The sequence below is a fragment of the Salmo salar genome, chromosome 23 (genome assembly GCF_965601325.2).
Source record: "Salmo salar chromosome 23, fSalSal1, whole genome shotgun sequence".
Lineage (NCBI taxonomy): Eukaryota > Metazoa > Chordata > Actinopteri > Salmoniformes > Salmonidae > Salmo > Salmo salar.
This window is the reverse complement of record NC_138313.1, coordinates 44264107-44287535: the sequence shown is the minus strand read 5'-3', so window position 1 is coordinate 44287535 and position 23429 is coordinate 44264107. Positions and strand designations below refer to the sequence as shown.

General features: G+C 39.9%; 1 protein-coding gene across 2 annotated transcripts in view; it reads left to right on the top strand.

Moving 5' to 3' along the window:
• The first annotated feature begins 648 nt into the window (after positions 1-648).
• LOC106584692 (zinc finger protein 609) overlaps positions 649-23429 on the top strand; it is a 205137-nt gene continuing 182356 nt past the window's right edge. Inside the window, exon 1 of one of the 2 annotated variants that reach the window (XM_014170195.3) lies at positions 649-768. The gene's annotated coding sequence lies outside the window, so the exon portion shown is untranslated. Of the gene's footprint in view, positions 1116-23429 lie in introns of both variants that reach the window. The other variant, XM_014170194.3, reaches the window with a different exon arrangement.

Genomic DNA, 23429 nt, shown 5'->3' with positions numbered 1-23429 from the left:
TACAAAGAACCATCTTTTTCCAGTCATGTTAATAATGAAATCATCCAAGTCACCATAGGATGTCTCCCGAGTGGCGCAGCGGTCTAAGGCACTGCATCTCAGTGCTAGAGGTGTCACTACAAACCCTGGTTTGATTCCAGGCTGTATCACAACCGGCTATGATTGGGAGTCCCATAGGGCGAAGTGCAACTGGCCCAGTGTCGTCCGGCTTAAGGTTTGGCTGGGGTAGGCCGTCATTGTAAATAAGAATTTGTTCTTAACGCCTAGTTAAATGAAGGTTAAATAAATAAAATAAAAAAATAATATAGGAGACTCATTCACAAAACATCCCCAATCCCCTCCATGATCTTGTTCCAGTTCTTCTCAGCTGGTGTTGTACCCATAGAGATAGATAGAGGACTCATCTTGATATCAGTGCTTTTAAAGCGTCAGCGACAGCATGGACAGCGCCATTGAGGCTACAACCCATACCAATCCCCACCTAGTTGACTACTTTGACTACTTTAAAATGGCGGAAGCGTGGTGGAAGCCCTCAATGGCGCTGCCCATGCTAGAATGGCCTTTAGGCCACTAGAGGCCTCTATCATTCTCTATGGTTGTATCTACCGCCTCAAGCGGTTCAGTCCACGCAGTACTTTTTTTCCTGAATTTGCAAGTGGCTCGTTCTGCTTGTTGGTTACATTGTATCGCTCCCCTCAGCATTGAACGATCCAAACAGCCATCAAGATATTAGAGATTTCAACGAAATCAAGTCCAGGAATTAAACTGGTGAGGAAACTGCCAGAATATCGGATTTTACAATTTGGACTACAGAAAGGATATGCTTTATTTCCAACCAGGGCTTTAAACTGAATTTGAAATCTCCATCGTAACCGGTATTTTTGAATTTTCAACGGGATCTCAACGTGTGATGGCAGCAGTCCAGTGAATTAGCCGTTCCCTTCCCCTGGCGTTGGATTTCTTGGGAGCACGTTGGTTGATTTTGTCTGTGTATATTTGCACATTTGGGGAGGGGAGGGGGGGGGGGGGGGGGGGTGTCATCAAAGTGATTTACCTTTACTATCAGGACCTATGGAGTGTACATAAACATTCGCTGGATTGGGTTTGTCAAGAGGGTAAGTTAGCGAACAACATTTAAGTTTTATACTAGTGAAGGAATTTGTTCTATACTTCAGAACACGGGACGTAGCTAGCCTGCTAGTTAGTAAGCGCATGAGCTAGCTTCGTTAGCTAATGCTAACCTGTAAAGCGCGCTAGTTAACTAGCTAACAGTTAGCGTCTCTGGCTAACAACTGCTTTCGTGCATTGCTTTGGTGAACCCCTCTTTGTCTGAGGACCCAGGAGGAGCAGCTATTTCCACACAATCACCCGGCATGAGTTATTTGCCTCTTGTCCTAAAATGCTGTTCAATAGCCATATAATTATCCTAGTAGGAGAATGCCCTGATGTAATGTGTGCATTTGAGGGAATAATGTTTAGCCACTAAATACATGTTCAACATAGACTCGATGAGGACAGTGTAGGACTGTAGCAGCTAGGATGAAACTGGGCATTTAACAAGCAGTTTAGATAGCAAGTTATAATATTAAATGTATTAACTATATCTTGTATATATTACTGACGTTAGCCATTTAACATATATTCTATACCAGTGCTTGTGTACACATGTCATGCGTTTCCCTAAGTGACTTGATGAGATATTGCTAGCTATCCACATTTATTCAACTAGCTATGTTTGACATTTTAGTAATTTCGCAGATGCTCAAGTCTTATCCAGAGCAACTTACATTAGTTAGCTAACAGCGTGTCTATCAAAAATCAATCTAGTCTTTTTTTTGTCGTTTGGCTCAGCCTTTTGCAAAGAACATGTTGATATGACCGTTATTAAGTGTACCAAAACATACAATACCAGTCAAAAGTTTGGAGACACCTAATTATTCAAGGGTTTTTCTTTATTTTTACTATTTTCTACATTGTAGAATAATAGTGAAGGCATCAAAACTATGAAATAACACATGGAATCATGTAGTAACCCAAAAAGTGTTAAACAAATCAAAATATATTTTTAATTCTTCAAAGTAGCCACCCTTTGCCTTGATGACAGCTTTGCACACTCTTGGCATTCTCTCAACCAGCTTCACCTGGAATGCTTTTCCAACAGTCTTGAAGGAGTTCCCACATATGCTGAGCACTTGTTGGCTCCTTTCCCTTCACTCTGCGGTCCAACTCATCCCAAACCATCCCAAATGTGTTGAGGTCTGGTGATTGTGGAGGCCAGGTCATCTGATGCAGCACTCGACCACTCTCCATGGTCAAATAGTCCTTACATAGCCTGGAGGTATGTTGGGTCATTGTCCTGTTGAAAAACAAATTATAGTCCACTAAGGGCAAACCAGATGGGATGGCGTATCTCTGCACAATGCTGTGCTAGCCATGCTGGATAAATGTGCCTTGAATTCTAAATAAATCACTGGCAGTGTCACCAGCAAAGCACCCCCACACCACCACCTCCATGCTTCACGGTGGGAACCACACATGCGGAGATCATCTGTTAACCTACTCTGCTTCTCACAAAGACACAGCGGTTGTAATCAAAAATCTCAGATTTGGACTCATCAGACCAAAGGACAGATTTCCACCGGTCTAATGTCCATTGCTCGTGTTCCTTGGCCCAAGCAAGTCTCTTCTTATTTGTGTCCTTTAGTAGTGGTTTCTTTGCAGCAATTTGACCATGAAGGCCTGATTCACGCAGTCTCTTGATTTGCCATCTCATTTTGAGATGTCTGTTACTTGAACTCTGTTACTCTGTGATTCATTTATTTGGGCTGCAATTTCTGAGGCTGATAACTCTAATGAACTTGTCCTCTGCAGTAGAGGTATCTCTGGGTCTTCCTTTCCTGTGGCGGTCCTCATGAGAGCCAGTTTCGTCATAGGGTTTGATTGGTTTTTGCGACTGCACTTGAAGAAACTTTCAAAGTTCTTGACATTTTCTGGATTTATTCACCTTCATGTCTTAAAGTAATGGACTGTCATTTCTCTTTGGTTATGTGAGCTGTTCTTGCCATAATATGGACTTGGTCTTTTATCGAATAGGGCTATCTTCTGTATACCACCCCTACCATGTCACAACACAACTGATTGGCTCAAATGCATTAAGGAAAGAAATTCCACAAATTAACTTTTAACGAGGCACACCTGTTAATTGAAATGCATTCCAGGTGACTACCTCATGAAGCTGGTGGAGAGAATGCCAAGTGTGGCTACTTTGAATAATCTCAAATATAAAATATATACTTTGTTTTGTGTAACACTTTTTGGGTTACTACATGATTCCATGTGTTATTTCATATATATTTCATATATATTTCTACAATGTAGAAAATAGTATAAAAATAAAAAAAAAACTTGAAAGATTTGGTGTGTCAACTTTTGACTGGTACTGTATGTTTTGGTACACCTAATAACAGTGATATCAGCATGTTCTTTGCAAAAGGCTGAGCCAACCTACTAAAAAAAACTTTTGACTGGTCCTGTATTTCACAGTATTTGCCAGGGGGAGCCATCTTACCTGACACTATAAAGGGCTCCCAGACTACCCAACATGCTCCTTGGTTGGATTACTCAAGTCAGAGGTGTGGTGAAATCACAGGTCTACCATCAATATTTATTCAATCTATATTTCTTTGTGTTAAAGATTGCAAGGCATTACTGGTTATGGTAACCTAGTGGTTAGAGCGTTGGGCCAGTAACCGAAAGGTTGCTGGATCGAATCCCCGAGCTGACAAAGTAAAAGTCTGTCGTTCTGCTCCTGAGCAAGGCAGTTAACCCACTGTTCCCCGGGCGCCGAAGACGTGGATGTCGATTTTGGGACCTCGCACTGCCGCCCCCCCCTCCAATTACTACAGTGGCGTTAGACGTTGGATTACCTGGTATGGTCATTGAAGCCACAGCCAGGCATGCGTGTGAATTTGCTTTAAAAGAAAGTCGAAGTGTGAGGACGTACTTTCTGTTTGGTGTAAACAAACCTGCCATTTTGATTAGACTATTTAACTGCTCCCTCAAGGCAGACGACTTTCTTGGACTAATGGTTACGTCCGCAGCCCTTGATCTTGGCGACCTGTGTTCTAGACTCTCAGTCTCCTCTGGATTGTTACAGTATTGTCTATGGTCCTCTGTAGCTCAGTTGGTTGAGCATGGTCCTCTGTAGCTCAGTTGGTAGAGCACGGTCCTCTGTAGACCAGTTAGTAGAACATGGTCCTCTGTAGATCAGTTAGTAGAACACGGTCCTCTGTAGACCAGGTGGTAGAGCACGGTCCTCTGTAGCTCAGTTAGTAGAACATGGTCCTCTGTAGCTCAGTTGGTAGAGCACGGTCCTCTGTAGACCAGGTGGTAGAGCACGGTCCTCTGTAGATCAGTTAGTAGAGCACGGTCCTCTGTAGCTCAGTTGGTAGAGCACGGTCCTCTGTAGCTCAGTTGGTAGAGCACGGTCCTCTGTAGATCAGTTAGTAGAGCATGGTCCTCTGTAGATCAGTTAGTAGAGCATGGTCCTCTGTAGATCAGTTGGTTGAGCACGGTCCTCTGTAGATCAGTTGGTAGATCAGTTGGTAGAGCATGGTCCTCTGTAGATCAGTTGGTTGAACACGGTCCTCTGTAGATCAGTTGGTAGATCAGTTGGTAGAGCATGATTCTCTGTAGATCAGTTGGTAGAGCATGGTCCTCTGTAGATCAGTTGGTTGAGCACGGTCCTCTGTAGATCAGTTGGTAGATCAGTTGGTAGAGCATGATTCTCTGTAGATCAGTTGGTAGAGCATGATTCTCTGTAGATCAGTTGGTAGAGCATGGCGCTTGCGACACCAGGATAATAGGTTTGATTTCCCGGGACCACCCTTAACGTAAAATGTTTGCATGCATAACTCTTAAGTCGCTTTGGATAAAAATAAAAAAAGTCTGCCAAATGGCACGTTACTGTCTAGAAAGTAGAATGTTTTGTTTTCTCTCTTGGTGCATTGTCTTTAAAAAAAAATGTTCTCCCCGCTGCAACTTGAGGAACTACAAACAGGCTTGTTATGGTCACCATGCTACATCCTGGAGCTGGTTGTGATCATGGGATAAAGTGTGTACAGCATCCAGTACACCTAGTTGCCCTCAACGCCATGACACAAAATTGTATGAAATAATTTTTAAAGGTTTAAGATAAATTCTGACATGAAGAACCAAGTAAGTTTATGTTCTGTATCCAAGTCAAACAATGTTTAAATTTTGTAAGTCACATGAGGGTCGTTCAGTGTCATTTCAGCAAGCCATGACACCCACCATCTCAGATTGTTCTGAATTCATTTCTCTAGTTAGAAACCAATAAGATAAGCATTCCGGAAACATTATTTTGTTGACGTATAAAGCACCAGCTACTCTTCCTGGGGTCCGGAAAAATTAAGGCAGTTATACCATTTTAAAAACATTACAATACATTCATTACAGAATTCACAACACACAAAATCCGTGTATGTGTGTATGTGTATATATATATAAATGTGTATGTATGTCTGCGTCTGTGTTGTGTCACAGTCCCTGCTGTTGCATAAGGTGTATTTAAAAAAATCTGATTCTACTGCTTGCATCTGTTACCTGATGTGGAATAGAGTTCCATGTAGTCATGGCTCTATTTAGTGGAATCTTTCTAAGCTTGCTGTGTTATTAACAGATCCCCTATCTCACCCTGCTATCCCCCTGGTTAATCGGTGCTAAATGGAGTTGTAGGCAAAGTAGGCCTGGGTGGTATACCGTATTTTACTATATACTGGTATTTATGCACGGAACGGTTTGGGTTTTTACTTTACCTTCTATAACGGTATTTGAATGTTTGGTTTGTTAACCTCTTGGGGCTAGGTGGGACGCTAGCGTGCCACCTGTGGTGCACTCCATCAACAGCAGGTGCATTTCAAGAGCGGCAAATTTGAATCCAAATAAATGTCAAAATTCAAATTTTTCAAAAATACAACTATGTTACACCATTTGAAAGATAAACATCTCCTTAATCTAACCACGTTTTACGATTTCAAAAAGGTTTTACGGCGAAAGCATAAATTTAGAGTATGTTAGGACAGTACATTTACAAGAGTTGTGTGTAATGTTTTGTCAAGTCAAAGACAGGGTCACCAAAACCATAAAACCAGCTAAAATGATACACTAACCTTTTACAATCTCCATCAGATGACACTCCTAGGACATTATGTTAGACAATGCATGCATTTTTAGTTCTATCAAGTTCATATTTATATACAAAAACAGCGTTTTACTATGGCATTGATGTTGAGGAAATCGTTTCCCTCCAATAACCGGCAGTCAAGTCAGCGTCAGAAATTAAATAATTAAAATTAGAAAACATTGTTAAAATATTATATTGTCATTTAAAGAATTATAGATTTACATCTTTTGAACGCAATCAACTTGCCAGATTTAAAAATAACCTTACTGGGAAATCACACTTTGCAATAATCTGAGCACTGTGCCCAGAAAAATACGCGTTGCGATACAGACTAGACGTCATGTTGGGGAGATCTAAAATCGAAAATACTATGTAAATAATCCATTACCTTTGATTCTCTTCATCAGATGTCACTTCCAGGTATCACAGGTCCATAACGAATGTAGTTTTGTTCAAAAAAGCTCATCATTTATGTCCAAAAATCTCCGTCTCGTTAGCACATGATGTAAGCCAGCCGGACTTCTCGTCATGAACGAGGGGAAAAAATATATTTCCGTTCGTTCAAACATGTCAAACGTTGTATAGCATAAATCATTAGGGCCTTTTTTAACCAGAACATGAATAATATTCAAGGTGGACGAATGCATAGCCTTTTATAACGTATTGGAACGAGGGTACCCAACATGAAGTAGCGCGCCAGGTGTCTAATGGGACATCACCGTTCCATGGCTCTTGTTCGGTCAGATCTCCCTCCAGAAGACTCAAAACACTTTGTAAAGGCTGGTGACATCTAGTGGAAGCAATAGGAAGTGCCAAAATATTCCTAAACCCCTGTGTCTTTCAATGGGATAGCTTTAAAGTCAATACAACACATCAGGTATCCACTTCCTGTCAGAAAATGTCTCAGGGTTTTGCCTGCCAAATGAGTTCTGTTATACTCACAGACACCATTCAAACAGTTTTGGAAACTTTAGAGTGTTTTCTATCCATATATAATAAGTATATGCATATTCTAGTTACTGGGTAGGATTAGTAACCAGATTAAATCGGGTACATTTTTTTTATCCAGACGTGCAAATGCTGCCCCCTAGACCCAACAGGTTAAATGTGATACGCAGTGTGTAACGTCCATTTTTATAGTTTACTTCGCTACTTGAGTCATCCCTCTCCTCTCTCTCTCTCCATGTCCTTTCAACACAGACCTAGTCCCATCCCCTGTCAATCAAGGAGCTCGTTTGTTGTTGCTTGAGGAGACACTTGCATTCAGTCTGCATGGTCAATGCAGGACATGCAACACTTTTGATGACAATGATGTTGTTTCCACTTTGATCTTAACATAAATCCACAAGCGTCCTATAATTATGATATTTGTTTGTTTATTACATTTACAAACAGCTGGTTTGTATTTTCTTAGCAAGATTAGCTAAATCGTATTAGCCACTAATGCTAATCGTTAGTTAGCTGGCTAGCTAACTAGCTAATAAAGGTACTGAGTCAGAGCAAATGTAGCTAGCTAATACTGCCTGATAACATTAATGTGGAGGCTTAAATCAGCATGTTATTTGTGCAAAGTATCTTCTAAATCAAAGAGGAAATAGGCGAAGCATGAATATGTTGGCTACACCAATAAAGATTGAATGTAGCCAAGGATTATAGGGTCCCCTAGGAAACACTGACCAACACTTTGTTTCCTACCCAGTTTTGATCTAAATCTCAATTGCAACATTTGGTTTAAAATAAGGCCTAGTATTTTTGCCCATATCGTGGTAGTGTGGAAATGAGTTCAAATGAGTGCAGGAAATGCAGAAAGTGATTTTTGGTTGAAGTTGAATTGAACAGTATAAACCAATCAGAATGGAGAAAGACTCATTGAAATCACTTCGAATATGTTTTGCCACCCTAGGATCACTCACTACTCATAAAGCAAATGTACAACTTTTATTAATCAAAAACATAAAATACTATCAAAAATGTGAAAAATACCATGATATTTTGGGCATATCGCCCAGCCCTAAGGCAAAGGCAGATGTTTGCTTACTTGCGTCTTGTCTATTTGTTTGCCGTGGCGTGTGATACCGCCCACTCACGCCTCTCATTGTTGAGGTGTTGCTGCTACTTTCCTGTTTGACTGGAGAACATAAAAAGCATCTAGGCTGAGGGCTTAGGAAGAACGTTGTGAGTTCTAGACCATTTCCTCAATATTATTCTTGGACAATGGATAATAGCTTATTTATTGTAGTCCCAGAGATTTTCATCAGTGAAAAGAGAAACATCAATCATTTATGCCTATTTCTGTCATTGTACAAATACATTCTCCAGCGTATCCATCCTCAAAGTGAAAGCAGTCTTTATTCTCAGAGGTGAACCATGACCCTTTTACCTGTAGGCCTTAAGCTGAATAGATTTCAAAGTAATTATGGAGTATTTCCATAGACTCCTAGTCTGGCTGTTTGATAACCATTTTCATTGAAACGTTGAAAACTAGACATGTATCAAAGTACACTGTAGTTTAATCCTATTGCCTACATTTTGTGCTATGCTCTCTTTCAATAGGCCTAAACGCTTCTCACTGACAAACATAACCATCGCGATAGCAGCGATTCATTAACATAGCATAATGTTTGTTCACCTCCCAGACCAGAGAAGCCTATTCTACCTTCTGAAGTGGCTCGTATCCAGTTAGGCCAATCCGTTAGGCATGTGTTTTCATGTGACTAGACCATGACCATTGCATGCAACATTGATTGCATGAATCAAAAATATCACGACTAACATTAGCGGGGCCTTGGGCAAGTTATGGAGTCGTTGAAAGTTACACCCTGAGGGTTCATCGGTGTGTTGAATAAACTACCTTCTACATTTTGCTGTTATTGTGTTTTTTTGTGACAGTGTTTTTCATTGTTGCCAATTCATGCCCTCATTTATCTTAGTTGAGACCTATGATCTGATTAAATCACTCCATTGGTACGTCACAAGGTCGCTGATATCCTTCTCTAGGTGACGTTAGTATAAAGGTCAGCTAAGTCTCACTCCCTTTTCACTTGCTATCGTGCAGCCTCTTGGCTGAGACCCAGGTGGCCTATGGAAGAGGAGAGTTGTCAGAGTAAAAAGGAAACTGAAATTGCCCGATCTCACTGCACATCTGTTGGCCCTCATTCTGAGAGGTAGACCAGAGAGCGAGCCACTAACGTTTTGGAATGACAGCAACCCCAGGCTCGTATCTCCGATCATTAATCACAAACCAATTGAATTTAGAATGAGAAGGAAATATTGGTGTAACCAAGGAATAGGATTTTTCTGTTGGAAATTGATTAATTTAATCCTCCGGAGGCAATGTGAAAGTAATATTATAATTTGACCTCTGGCTTTTATTTGTGATTGTTTTACATACGGGAAACGCTTTTTATACATTGAAGAAATGTGAACTGATAGGCTGACGAACTGGATGGCACTTAAATACCTTTTCTCAAAGAGTTAGGGTTCCTTATCAACAACTTACCATAGAGGATGAACAATACCATTTTGAGGAGCTTTACATTTACAAAGACTTTGACAGGTAGCAAGCTCCCCCCCCACCCCCCCAGGTCATCCACAGTGAGTATTTTAAAGCAGTGGTTGCATGACAGAATGTAGGCCTTGTCTAACGCTTACAGCCATCAAAGTCCTCTACTTGCTATGACGGCTGTGAATTACATTGCATGTTAATGGCCCGTGGGACTGTGGTGTATTTTTAGTATCAGGCCTACCATTTTCATTTGATTCTATTGGCCATTTTACACTTGAATAGTTACGCTCAGGGACATTAGGCCTGTATGGGTAGTCATTTAGAGAAAGACATTAGGCCTATATGGGTAGTCATTTAGAGAAAGACATTAGGGCTATATGGGTAGTCATTTAGAGAAAGACATTAGGCCTATATGGGTAGTCATTTAGAGAAAGACATTAGGCCTATATGGGTAGTCATTTAGAGAAAGACATTAGGCCTATATGGGTAGTCATTTAGAGAAAGACATTAGGCCTATATGGGTAGTCATTTAGAGAAAGACATTAGGCCTATATGGGTAGTCATTTAGAGAAAGACATTAGGCCTATATGGGTAGTCATTTAGAGAAAGACATTAGGCCTATATGGGTAGTCATTTAGAGAAAGACATTAGGCCTATATGGGTAGTCATTTAGAGAAAGACATTAGGCCTATATGGGTAGTCATTTAGAGAAAGACATTAGGCCTATATGGGTAGTCATTTAGAGAAAGACATTAGGCCTATATGGGTAGTCATTTAGAGAAAGACATTAGGGCTATATGGGTAGTCATTTAGAGAAAGACATTAGGGCTATATGGGTAGTCATTTAGAGAAAGACATTAGGGCTATATGGGTAGTCATTTAGAGAAAGACATTAGGCCTATATGGGTAGTCATTTAGAGAAAGACATTAGGCCTATATGGGTAGTCATTTAGAGAAAGACATTAGGCCTATATGGGTAGTCATTTAGAGAAAGTTGCGGTGCACCATCAGTTTTGCGGCTCAATACGTCCAATGGCCTCCCAGCTCCAAAACCTTTTCACACCAATAAAAATAATGAGGGGGAAAAAAATCTAGTCTCTTCAATACTAAAGATTATTGTCTAGAAGAAGAGGGCCATTTTGTGTACTGAGGTCACCTAGGCCTATAGTCTAGTTGTTGGTAAATCCCATATAGGCTGTAGGCTACAAAAGGGGAACTATTGAAATGAGACGTCACATGATCAGATAATGAGAACGTTCAGTCCTGACGTAGGCCTGTAGCTTAACCCTTTCCCATTGGCTAACCTTAACTCTGATATGCATAGAAAAAGTTTGATTCATTAGGCTAAATATCCTAAACCAGGTGTTCCAAAACTTTTTTGGGGGGCCCACGACCCAATTTTGATATCAGAAAATGTTCACAACCCCACCATATGATCAACAGCCAGTGGTTATTTGACATTTTTTTGAGGATATGACAGTCTATTGCAATTCAGTCGCACAGTATTTTTTGCCGGTATCTCTTTCTGATCTATGGTTTGAAGTGACTGAAATATAGCTCGATAAAAGAGTAACCGTTATTAGTGGCCATCTGATCTTCGGTCCCGTGTGGCTGTTGGTAGAGCATGGTGTTTGCAACGCCAGGGTTGTGGGTTCGATTCCCACGGGGGACCAGTATGGAAGAATTTTTTTTAATGAAATGTATGTATTCACTACTGTAAGTCACTCTGGATAGGAGCGTCTGCTAAATGACTAAAATGTAAATGTAAATCTTACATTTCCACGATTAGATTAACTAAACACTGCATTTGTTTGGGAGACTCTGTCCCAAAGAAATGGTTGGTAGAAAGGTTTCTTAATGGCTCAACTTTTTCACACGTGATATAGAATGTTGGTCCCCTTAATTAACCATTTCTCTTTTTTGAAAGAATCATTAGCCTACATCTGTCACATTATCAAATGACCTGATTGGTTGCCAAGTGAACCACACTTATTGGATAATTGTGATATTGATTGGAACATTGCTCTTTTAACCCCCCCCCCCCCCCCCCAATATGCTACTACACGGGCATAATGAGGTGTTAGGTGTAGTGTGAGTGCCTCTACACGTCGTTGGTACTGAAGACTAAACTGTGATACGGACAGTATTCCTTCACAGGATCGGTTTCACTCAAATGACCCATTGGCTGCACACCAACTGATGACAAACCAGATAGGATTTATGTACTCCAGCAGGGGACAGCCGGAGATCCCTGAAAGAGCAGTGAGCTGAGCTAGTAAAACTGAGGCATAATCAAGACATGATTTTTCTAATGTGTTCAGCATAATGTCGAACAGTTCATGATGTGTTGTGGCGTGTGCTAGGCTGTGAAATGTTTCTCATATCTGAGCTAGAAAGAAAGGTGAGCCTTTTGAGCAGTAGCCTATAGAGGACATGTACGTCTTGCTATGTGTCGTCATTCATTTGGCTAGGCCTATGCATTTGTTCATGATTTATGGTAGGCCTATTTCAGTTAGCCTTGTTTCTTATGCCTATTAAAAGGTGATGGTAAGATTCTACATCACAGACATTTGAAATAGCATGAAGCCACTACACTACACTATTTTGGCCCGGATTCAGTTGTCCCAGACAAGTTTTTGAGAACGGAGACAAAATATCCATGTCGTTGCCGTCACCGACACTCATTTAATGTGAGCGGGTCAGAGATGTAATCTGAGGGCAGAAATTTCGTCTTTGAGCAGTCCCAGACGTCCTGTTTTTTTGCTAGTTTTTTTCCCCAAACATGTTTGATTTTATCGGCACAGTCTTCAATGCTCTTGTAGTGTGAGATGTGCAACGACAAGTTTTTGAGAATGGTGATCAGGAATAGCCAATGAGCGCTCACCAGAGAAGAAGCCAGTGAGATGATGTTTCATATCACCCAGAATGTGTCGACTCGAGCAGGAGTGATGACTTCTGCTAGCATGCGTTTTGTACTAGTCAAATAGTTACAGCTCTGAAGTTCACAAACAGTTTTATTCAACTCAATATTTTGGCTAGATATTTCAACTCTGTATGCCAAGTGTGTGTGAATGTCTGATTTTGAAAACCTTTTCAGAAAACCGACGTTAAATCTTATCACATAATTGTTTTGGTGAGACAGCGTGGTATGGAGAATCCTCACGACCAAGTGAAGAACCTTTTAGTGTTTGACCCCCCCCCCCCCCCCCCCCCTGTCTGTGCCACCATCATTTAGTGTGCTCAACACCACATTGACAAGACCCCCCAAAAATACAGCAAAGACGGTTGTTTAATGCGAGAAGCTCGAGATTTTTAGGATTTTTGAAAGTCGTGTAGTGAACGGACGGGCTTAAGTTGTCATGTTCATATTGGTTTTACCAGGCTTAAGCTAGGCTAGTTAGTCATCATGGCTGTGGCATGGTAATTGTATAATCGCGTAACTGCCGATTTTTATGGATGGAGACCGTCAATGAACTTCATTTTCAAATCGACAAACTTTTACCCAATAAGCAGTAAAGTAAAAGTAAGCCTAGTTCACATTTTAACAGCTGATGTCAGGAGAGACGAGATAAGAGGAGAAACACTAGCCAGTTTTTCGAATCTTTGTAAATCAAATTTTTTCCGAAATTAATTTTTTTTTTTAATATATTTTTTATTTTTAGTAATTGTAATATTTTTTTTGTCTTTTTGTTATTTTTAGTATTTTTTTTTTTTAACCTTTATTTAAGTAGGCAAGTCCGTTAAGAACAAATTCTTATTTACAATGATGGCCTACCTAGTATCATGAAGTGTATGCACCCAATAGCTTACCAAAACCAGGGTACGCTGACAGTCAGGAGCGTTTGTCTTGGTGTCTGAAACCTATTTCCTGCTTTAACAAGCCCAGTATTTTAGTCTCTCTTGCCTTAGTAATGCTGGCCTGTATGACCCTGAGCTTAGAAGCTTTGATCAATTGCAAAACATTTTGTGAAAATCAATTGCATTGTTAACCTTGCAATATGAGGTTAGGACTGTCTATGATGGTTTATATTCCTTGCACATCCCTTTGCTGGTTTTGTCAAGAGCAGTATTATACAGACTTTCATAGTCAGGAATAGGTGGATGTGAATCGTGTGTCAGCTAGCACGGGACTTCCATTTGGCTACACATTTAAAAATAATTTGCCAAACAAGTGGTGTTGAGCTCCTGGAACAACCACCATAAGAACAGCCTTTGAATAAATCTGCTCTAATGAAGCTTTCTTTCCATCTATTCGGAGTCCCTAACGGAACCTTCTTCTTGAGTGCCTTGGAGGGTATTCAGAGTCCTCCTTTCAGAATGCATAATTGTACTACTATTGAGAAAATGACTGGGTGTTTCTGAATACATAATGGTACCAGGCTTTCAGTTAGGGGAAAATGTGGCACCGGACATTTTGACCGGTAGCATTTCAAATTGAACAGCCATTTTGAGAAATGTACCAGACCTATGTGCATTGGGTGTGTAACCTGATTAGGGCCGTCCACCCACAGTGCTCAGAATAACAAAATACATTTTAGATTATGGTCATTCATCTAAACAGATCTCGACGATGCAACACGATCTGCGTCCTTCTTACTGAATTCCGATGCACACTTTGAAAATGTTATAACTGCCACGTTTACTTTTTTCTTCAGCCAACAAAAGTAGTAACGAACGTCAAAATCACTAGCCTATGTCAATCTACTATTCCCCCCATAGAATATATACACTTTTCTACTATGGGTCAACTTGCCGTTCTGTGCGAGAAAGAAATAGCCTATTTCCAAACTCACTCTGGGAGAGTTATGGGACCGTAGATCTGAAATTCGTACAACCAGTTGGCCTAGGGTACATAAAAACAACTTTATAAAGCAATTAAGCTGTTGCAACAGATCTGAACGTTTAGCTTAAGTTAAACTATTATTTCTTCACATTAGGCAATGTGCACAAGGCAGTAGGCTACACGCGGATGTTCGTTCCCGTAATGCAATAAGCAGGAAAACACTGTTGTCAAAAGCACACCGCACATGCGAACGGTTTCATGTGACAGAGATGAAAATATCCACTAGAAATGTTGAAAGATGGGAGATCTAAAGATGCAACAACTAGCATGGGTTGCTAATATAACTAGGAATGTGCCTTTAGGTACTGGACAATGAAAGAAAGTTGATTGTAGAAAACCACTATGACATGAGAGAAATAAGACTGGTTTCAATGGCATATGGAAGTCTTTATAAAATAATTGCCTCCACGTTTGTATGGTCGGATTTGACTTTGAAGCAAGGTAAGAGATGCCTCATATGAAGTAAAACGTTCCGTTTTCAAAATGCATGCAGCCTCCAGCTCATTTCAAAGTGGTGTGTGACAACACTGAAGCTTGCTTACCGTTGCATGTATGCTCTTGAATGGGAAGCGCGCGTCAATTACCATTTGAGGAAGAATATATTTTTTTTGTGCTATTTTTAATCGTGGCCAACAAAATGGTTCTTGACACGTGATTGCATTTATAATTTGTTACGCAGTGATTGGGCTTATAAAAGCACATTTCGCTCCAGCAGGAATTAATGAGCTGTTTAAGAAGCTGTATAGCAGCAGCTCTCGCGTTGTCTGACAGGTTTTCCGCTCATAAGCACTGTATCTGTAGCTGTATGCTTTGCGCGTGTCATAAACACAACGACTAATGAAAACTCGAGCGCCAATTTAATTCCACTAAATTAGGCTTATTAACCTATTGACTGGTCAAATGTATTTCCTTCAATGAATGGGATTTAAAAAAAGCATTGTTTTGCAATGGGATTTGGATTTCTTCTCCCAGACAATTGGCAAGTGTCAGTCAGTGTCTTAAAAAAAAATAAAAATCACCCAAAAGCCGGCTAATACTGGCTAACGGAAACCCTGAATTGTACTCTACTGCGGTGACTGGGTGTTGCTGGCTAACGGAAACCCTGAATGGTACTCCTACTGCGGTGACTGGGTGTTGATTCAAAATGATGTTCTTTTAATGTCTGATACGGTTTGTTCAACTATCGAAGCCGTCATGGATGGACACTTTTAACCATCACTGGTAATGCTAAGATATTACGATCATTCATGACTTTGCTTGGTATTAGTAGAATTTGTAAACTAATCTACCATCTTGAGTGTCTTACTGCCTATTTAAGCATAACCAGGGGATTTCTGGCTTTCTCCTCCACCCACTTGGTTATCTCTCTGTTAAGTCATTTAAATAGAGTTCTGTTTTGAAGGCTGGCTGTACTCCTCAGCTCAGAGGGAATTCAATTAAAAGTGCAGTGTTTTCCATTAGCGCCGGCTGTCGGGTACCGACTTCCTGACATCTATTACCCCTTGTGATGTCAGTTCAAATCCTCCAACGGTGTGCAATAAAAAGTAAAGAAGATCTTTTGAACTGTGGACTCACATTTATTGCGGTATTGTGTTGGGAATAAAAATGCAATTATCACCTTGAAAATGAAGAGGTAGAGGCTCAATCCAACCCACATTGCAGTATTTACGCAGTAGCTCTTTTTTTCCAATGGTCAAATGAACTCAGATTGGTCTTGAGTACTGTAATAAAAACCTACGACTACTAACAGGTATGCTTTCACTTTTCAGAATTAAAGTGTGTGTGGGCACAGGATGAATATTGTAAATAAAATATTTAAAAAAACTAAACGCATGGGATTAGAGTTCACAACCATTGAACTATGAACCAACTATCTTTAGTGGACTGCGCCACCAATCAGTCAGCGGTGGGGTAAAAAAATACAACGATTTGACATGAACACAGTTGTCATCTATTTCTTGTTAAGAAATGGCAGTAGCTACCAATATCAAAATCCTCATAGCCTACATGTTTTCTTTCTTTGTAAAAGCACATGGATGTCTATGAAATGGTAAGCAAAAATGTTGAAATTTGGTCATATGTGGAAATGTGTGCCTTACTGTGTGCCTTACTGTCTTTTTAAAAAAATGTTGTGTAATGTCAGTAGTCTAGTCAAGGAAGCATCATGCAAAAAATATATTGGCGCACACACCACATACCAACAGCCATTGCCAAATAAGTGACCTGTTTTTATAGTAAGCCTTGAGGAAGTACCACCCAGTACATCTAGAAGGGAGTTTCTTAACAAACTTTGAAATGACGTAGAGGCACAATTTCAATGGTAGAGTCGAACCGCTAAGGGCCAGAGAGCTACATTTACTGTTAAAACACCAACGTATATAACTTTTTGCATCGAACTGTCGAAATGAAGTTCCGAACTAAACCTAAAACATCGGGGTTTTTGAATGAAAATGTATTTTTTTTTTCATGAAAATTGCTTTAATTTATTTTTCAAGGTAAGGTGGGCTATTAAATAATTTTTTCTGTTTTAGTAAAATACATAATTTTGAAGAACAAACATTGTGGCAGTTAATATCTTGCAGTAAAACTCTAACACTTTAATCTCTATTTTTTTATTTAACCTTTAACTAGATAGGTTCATGTAAAAAATAAAAAAAAATCTTAAATGCTCTCGTACCTAGAAAATAGTCCAGATCATATAGGCCTAGACAATATCCCAAACAACTAATACACATTTTTCCAATCTGGGAGGTAAAGTGAATAAAGTATTAAATAATTATGCTGTGTATTTCGGGTGTAATCAAGGCATTATGATGTATCAGAGGCCACCAAAATAGAGCTCATTTCAGAAAAACAAATTTACCCACCCACGGTCCCGGGGGCGCCTGGCTGGCTACTCTATTAACTTGTGGAAAATGCTTAGTGTTCTTCTGTTCCTTCTTCTGACCGCCCTCCGACCCTGCGTCTGACAGCAAAGTGACAGCCAGTAAGAACTCAGTGTTGAGGAAAGAAGGGAGAGGGAGAGCAAACGGAAGAGTACAGACCTGTGACAGGAGTCAGGACACTGCTGACAGGCTTGCAGTGTCTCATCTGGAGCTTTAGGCTTGCAGTCCCATCAGTTACGGTCCGTGTATTGAATGTCACACGGCTCTGGTTCCATAGCCCAGCCAGAGCCTTCTGGAACGTTCTGTGATGGCTGGCAGGTGGGTGAGCCTAGGCCCTACGACGTCATTCTGGTCTGTGGTAAACACTGGGAGTCACAGTTCACCTCAACATTCTTAATTTTTGATTGACAGACCACATAACCTGTCCACAGTTAACCTCTGTCTCTGGTACTTAAATGTCATCAAAACCTTTTTCTCTAGGAATTTTCTATCGTGTGCCAATTTGGTGTCCAGGTTTATTGTCTCTGGAGGGTGGAGGAAAGGCAAATGTTTTGAGCATTGGACTGTATTTCTCCCCTAGATTACATGAGGGCCTATAAAGCATTTCAGACATGTTTCTTTTGGAATACACATCATCACTGTGGCAATAACTCTTGTCCTGCGCTCCCCAGCGACTACAGTTTCTCCATAATAAGCAGGGTTGAAGCTTTGTTCCTTAGGCTGATGTGATGAATGAAAGTGTTTTTTAGTTAGACACCCTGAAGATACTGTGAGAGAGGAATCAGGCAGCTGAATGAATCAATAAGATTGAGTGCCCTCTAGAATGAGAAGTAGCTTTGTTTACAGTTTTATGTGGGATTATTTTGGTAATGTCGCTGGCTAGGATTACTGGGATCGATGGAACAAAACCTTGAAAAATTGTGATGGCTCAAACTGACTTTCCAGCCTGCTCATTTGCAATCATAACTATGGGTTAAAGTTGCACTATGCAGAAATCGCTCCGCCATTTCCTAGTTACTAAAATTCTAATAGTCGGCCTAATTTCAGTTTGTGACAAAACAAGCAAGTACGGTGCAGAGAATAATTGTACCATCTAAACTGTTGAACTATATTGTGTTTTCAGCTGTTTGAAGCTGCTGTACAAAAATGAAAGTAAAAGACGTAAAAAACAAAATTTAAGAACGGGAAGCATAGAAATGGTGCGTATAGAATAGATCTACCGCTTCTTATACTTGATTTCAATGAGAATGACATCTATAACATACGTTTCTATGTGAATTTGGTCAGGTCGCCCAGAAAAGTGACATATTGCAGCTTTAACCAAATGCCAGTCAGTCCCTATGGCATTACCACACAAGCTCTGTACAATTACATAATTGTCTGAAGGATAGCCTATGGCCTGCAAATAAAATCCTATTGTGTTTTCACTTTGTCTACTGTTGAAAAAAAGCTGTAGAGCTTTTTTTTCAGGTGCATTAGTTGTGCACTAGTCAAGCCCGATCTGCTAGCAGTTTGGATTTGTTAGACCAGGCCTTATTGATTTAGGCTAATAGGCCAAACTGATGAAGTCATTCTGAAGCTAGTTAGTTGAAAAAGGGGGTGGCTTGCAAGCCAAAGAACACCATCCCAACCGTGAAGCACAGGGGTGGCAGCATCATGTTGTGAGGGTGCTTTGCTGCAGGAGGGACTGGTGCACTTCACAAAATGGATGGCTTCATGAGGAAGGAAATAGTATGTGGATATATTGAAGCAACATCTCAAGTCATCAGTCAGGAAGTTAAAGCTTGGTTGCAAATGGGTCTTCCAAATGGACAATAACCCCAAGCATACTTCCAAAGTTGTGGGAAGATGGTTTAAGGACCACATAGTCAAGGTATTGGAGTGGCCATCACAAAGCCCCGGCCTCAATCCTATAGAAAATTTGTGGGCAGAACTGAAAAAGCGTGTGCGAGCAAGGAGGCCTACAACATTTACATTTTAGTCATTTAGCAGATGCTCTTATCCAGAGCGACTTACAGTAGTGAATGCATACATTTCATACAAACCTGACTCAGTTACACCAGCTCTGTCAGGAGGAATGGGCCAAAATTCACCCAACTTATTGTGGGAAGCTTGTGGAAGGCTACCTGAACCGTTTGACCCAAGTTAAACAATTTTAAAGACAATGCTACCAAATACTAATTGAGTGTATGTGAACTTCTGACCCACTGGTAATGTGATGAAAGAAATAAAAGCTGAAATAAATCATTCTCTCTACTATTATTCTTACATTTCACATTCTTAAAATAAAGTGGTAATCCTTACTGACCTAAGATGCAATTTTTACTAGGATTAAATGTCAGGAATTGTGAACTGAATTTAAATGTATTTGGCTAAGGTGTATGTAAACTTCCGACTTCAAATGTACATACTACAGTAGAAATGACAACAGGATATACAGAAAATAAGGCACTTACTTTGATAGGAACACATGTCCAAATGTCCAAAACAACAATGAAGGCAATGCGAGTGCCAGATGGGAAAAAGCTTGCTAGACTTTGCAAATGTCTGCATACTTGATCTGCGGAAACACTGGGGAAGTGCTTGGGCTCTCCTCGAAGAGAGGAGTTTGTAAGGCTCATTAAACCTTCAAACATTGGAGTTATCCGCAACAGTGAAATGGGCTACTTCTATGTGAATTATTGAGGTGGATACACACCTCAATTCAAACTCATAGAACATAAAAAAAAAAAAATATATATATATATATATATATATATATATATATTTTAAACAACTCACGCTGGATCGACTGTTAGAATTTTGGAACTCTCACATGGAAAGGTTTTAAAGGGGCAGCTGTGAAATTTTGTCTCACCTAATGATGGTGCTTGATTGAGCATGGATCACTCCTAAACTTTTGTTTCTGTGCTTCAACATTTCTACTTAGAAGCACTCCTTGTAAATTCAGCGTAGAGCCCTGAACTATAATAAGTAAGCCGTATCACTCAGCGTTTTGTGGCAGGGTAGGCACTTTGTTGATTCTTGATGTTCACTTGTAGAATTGTTTCTGTTTTTTACCGTTATATGTAAATTATTTACTTTTAACATAAATTGGTTAAAAGACACAAGTCACAAAAATGAAATGATATTAAGAAAAATACCCCATTACTAGAAATACATTTCTTGCAGGGCCTAAACTTTTTTGCCCACCAGCCACTGTGGCACCTAGATTAAAAATTCATCGGCCACTCATTTTTATTACCAGCACAAATATTTTTGGGGCAATAATTACATAAAAAAAAACTAAGGGATGACTATGCTTTGTATTGTTTCTAAAACAAGTAATGTATTAGTAAGACGTAATGTGGTATATTGCTCAATTGTTTTTTTTGGCCGGAGACTTTTAATCAAAATATATCATAGACAAAATGTTCAGCTGCCCCTTAAAGGGTGGGAGGTTACTGTGGTAATGTGGCTATTTGAGTCCTGTCTCTAGTGTCTGTCTCTGTGAGATTTAGGATCTGACTAGGGCGTCTTTTTTGCTATCAGTTGCAGCAGCAGACTCAAATTAACGTTGGGAAAAACAACAGAGCTTGTGAACAAAACCAATGTAAATAGCCAAAAAAACACGCTGACAAAGTCTCACTTTGTAGTCTTTAGATTCATTTTTGGTGTAATTTACTCTATCAGCACTTCACTCATACAGCTCCCCTGCCAGGCAGTGTTTCTGCCCGGGGTGGAATATAGGATTCCTATTTCTTTGTGTGATTAGCGGCTAAGAAGCAGAACTACTTTGAAAAACATCTACTGCAGCATTTTTCTGACTCTTACTCGCACATGTACTCATACTTGACTATTTTTATTTACAAATGTGACGCTCTCACTGTAGATCATTGCAAATTGACTACCCGCCAACGTGGCTGGTGAAATAGGCATTCTTACCCTCCAATACCTAAATCTACCCGGATTTAGTAGGTGGCAGGTGTTTTTCATTTTATGCCCGAATTTCTGGTTTTATAAAAACGGAAAGCATGCTCATGGTTTTTACATATTTCTTTTTGTAATATTTTGGCTGTTTAAAAAATCTGAGTGGCTGATTTAAAAAAATAAAAAATATAAAAAATGTAAATAAAATAAAATAATTATAAAAATATATATAATATTATTTTTATTATCACAGTGGCTAGTGGATCAAAAAGTGAATTTCCTCACTGTGGTCATGTTAAATGAACACATGTAAACTAGCCCAGTGACCACTGACAGCTTTACTTGTTAACCTTCTATCTTAGTCTTGTAATGTTAGTTTCATCTGTGAACGTTGCACACATTAGACATCTGTTTGGATTGCTTTTCTTAGGGTTCTTTCCATTACAGGTTAATGAGTGTGTTTTACTGTGTGTCTGGTTGACCGAACACCCAACCCATACTGTTGGCTAATCCGGGGCCGGCATGAGGCAGTGTTTTCAGAGCAAACAGCAGCAGCACTCAGCAGGGCTCAGCATGTTTCCCAGGATTCCCTTCCCCCACCCACAGAGCTGCTTGGCTCATTGGACAGGACTGGGGAAGAATGAGGGACCTGTTAGCAGTTAGCGAGCTGTGTGCTAGGTTGCAGACTGTAGCAGTGGAAATGCCACCGAGCCTGTTGCTGTTGGTTTGCTGTAAGGCTAGAATAGATATTTTAATTTGATCTTTTCATATATTTTTTTTCATCCCACGTCTTAATACAATTCTTAAATTAGATTGGAAATAGCTCAGGCAGTATCAAGCGACTAGTAAGCATAATCAACTCTTAGCCTTCTGACCATAGTTTGATGTAGGCTGATTTGAGTTCTCCATATTTCAAACAAAACCTTATTTTGACATCAATAGGCTAATAACTGATTCTATCAATGCAGAGAAGTACCTGCATTTACAGTCTCTTTATTGAACTTCATGGTATTAACATTTAAAAAAAAAAAGTCATTTAGCAGACGCTCTTATCCAGAGCAACATTTTTCATACTTTTTCCGTACTGTTCCGAACCCACAAAATAATATAGTAAAATCATATAAGGTGCTTTTGGCTCAATTGCTCATGGAACACCTGCTGTCTTGCAGATCTCTAGCAGCAAGCACATTTTGAACGGCTAACCATTGTACTCTACAGACAGGTATCTGTTCATGATTTACACCTGTTTAACATGGATAGTCTTGTGAAATGCAGACTTCAAGGGTGTTGATTTCAGAAGGTCGGCAATGGAGGGCAAAAAAAGCGGTCCATTTAGGCACAGCTTTTGTCAGTATCAGTCTTACAAATGACTGCATATTTGATGCATTTTAAAACTTTTTAAATCAAGCTCTTATGATGAACTGTAATGACTCAGATTTGGTTTGAAAGTATTATCCCACACACGCCTATCTCTTGGCATGTCATCCCTTTTCTGCCCTAAATTGCTGTTTTGGAATTGCTGCCTCTTTCACTACAGATTAAATGTGCGAGTGATAGATTGGCTTAACTCGCTCATTCATGGTGACAGTTTTCTCCTCCCTCCAACCCCTGGTGAAATCCCCTGTGGGGAAGGCAATTACATGCTTCCTCTGAACTAGGTCGCGGTGCGGCGAGGGTGGAGTGGCTGGAACAATGCACTGTAGGAGGCCATAAACACCACAGCCTTCTTCCTGTTTGTTTTTTTAGGTTTATTTCTCCATCTCCTATTTTCACTGGACATCATCACTTTTATTGATTCAGACCACATCTGTTGACTGGTGGGAATTTATTTTTAATTTTTATTGATTTGACATTTCATGTGTTTGGCCACCCACTGAATGCTATTTGCTTGAAGTGATTTGCCAAGCAGAGGTGACGCAAATCGATCCTCAGATATTGCTCTTATTGTTGTCTGTAAAACATTTTTTTTGAAATATGACGGAGCCTAAATGTCATCGGGAAATGTCCCATGTTACACTTATCAGTACTCTGTAATACAATTTGATATCAGGGCTTCTTGTCATTCCTTATCTTTTCCATTGT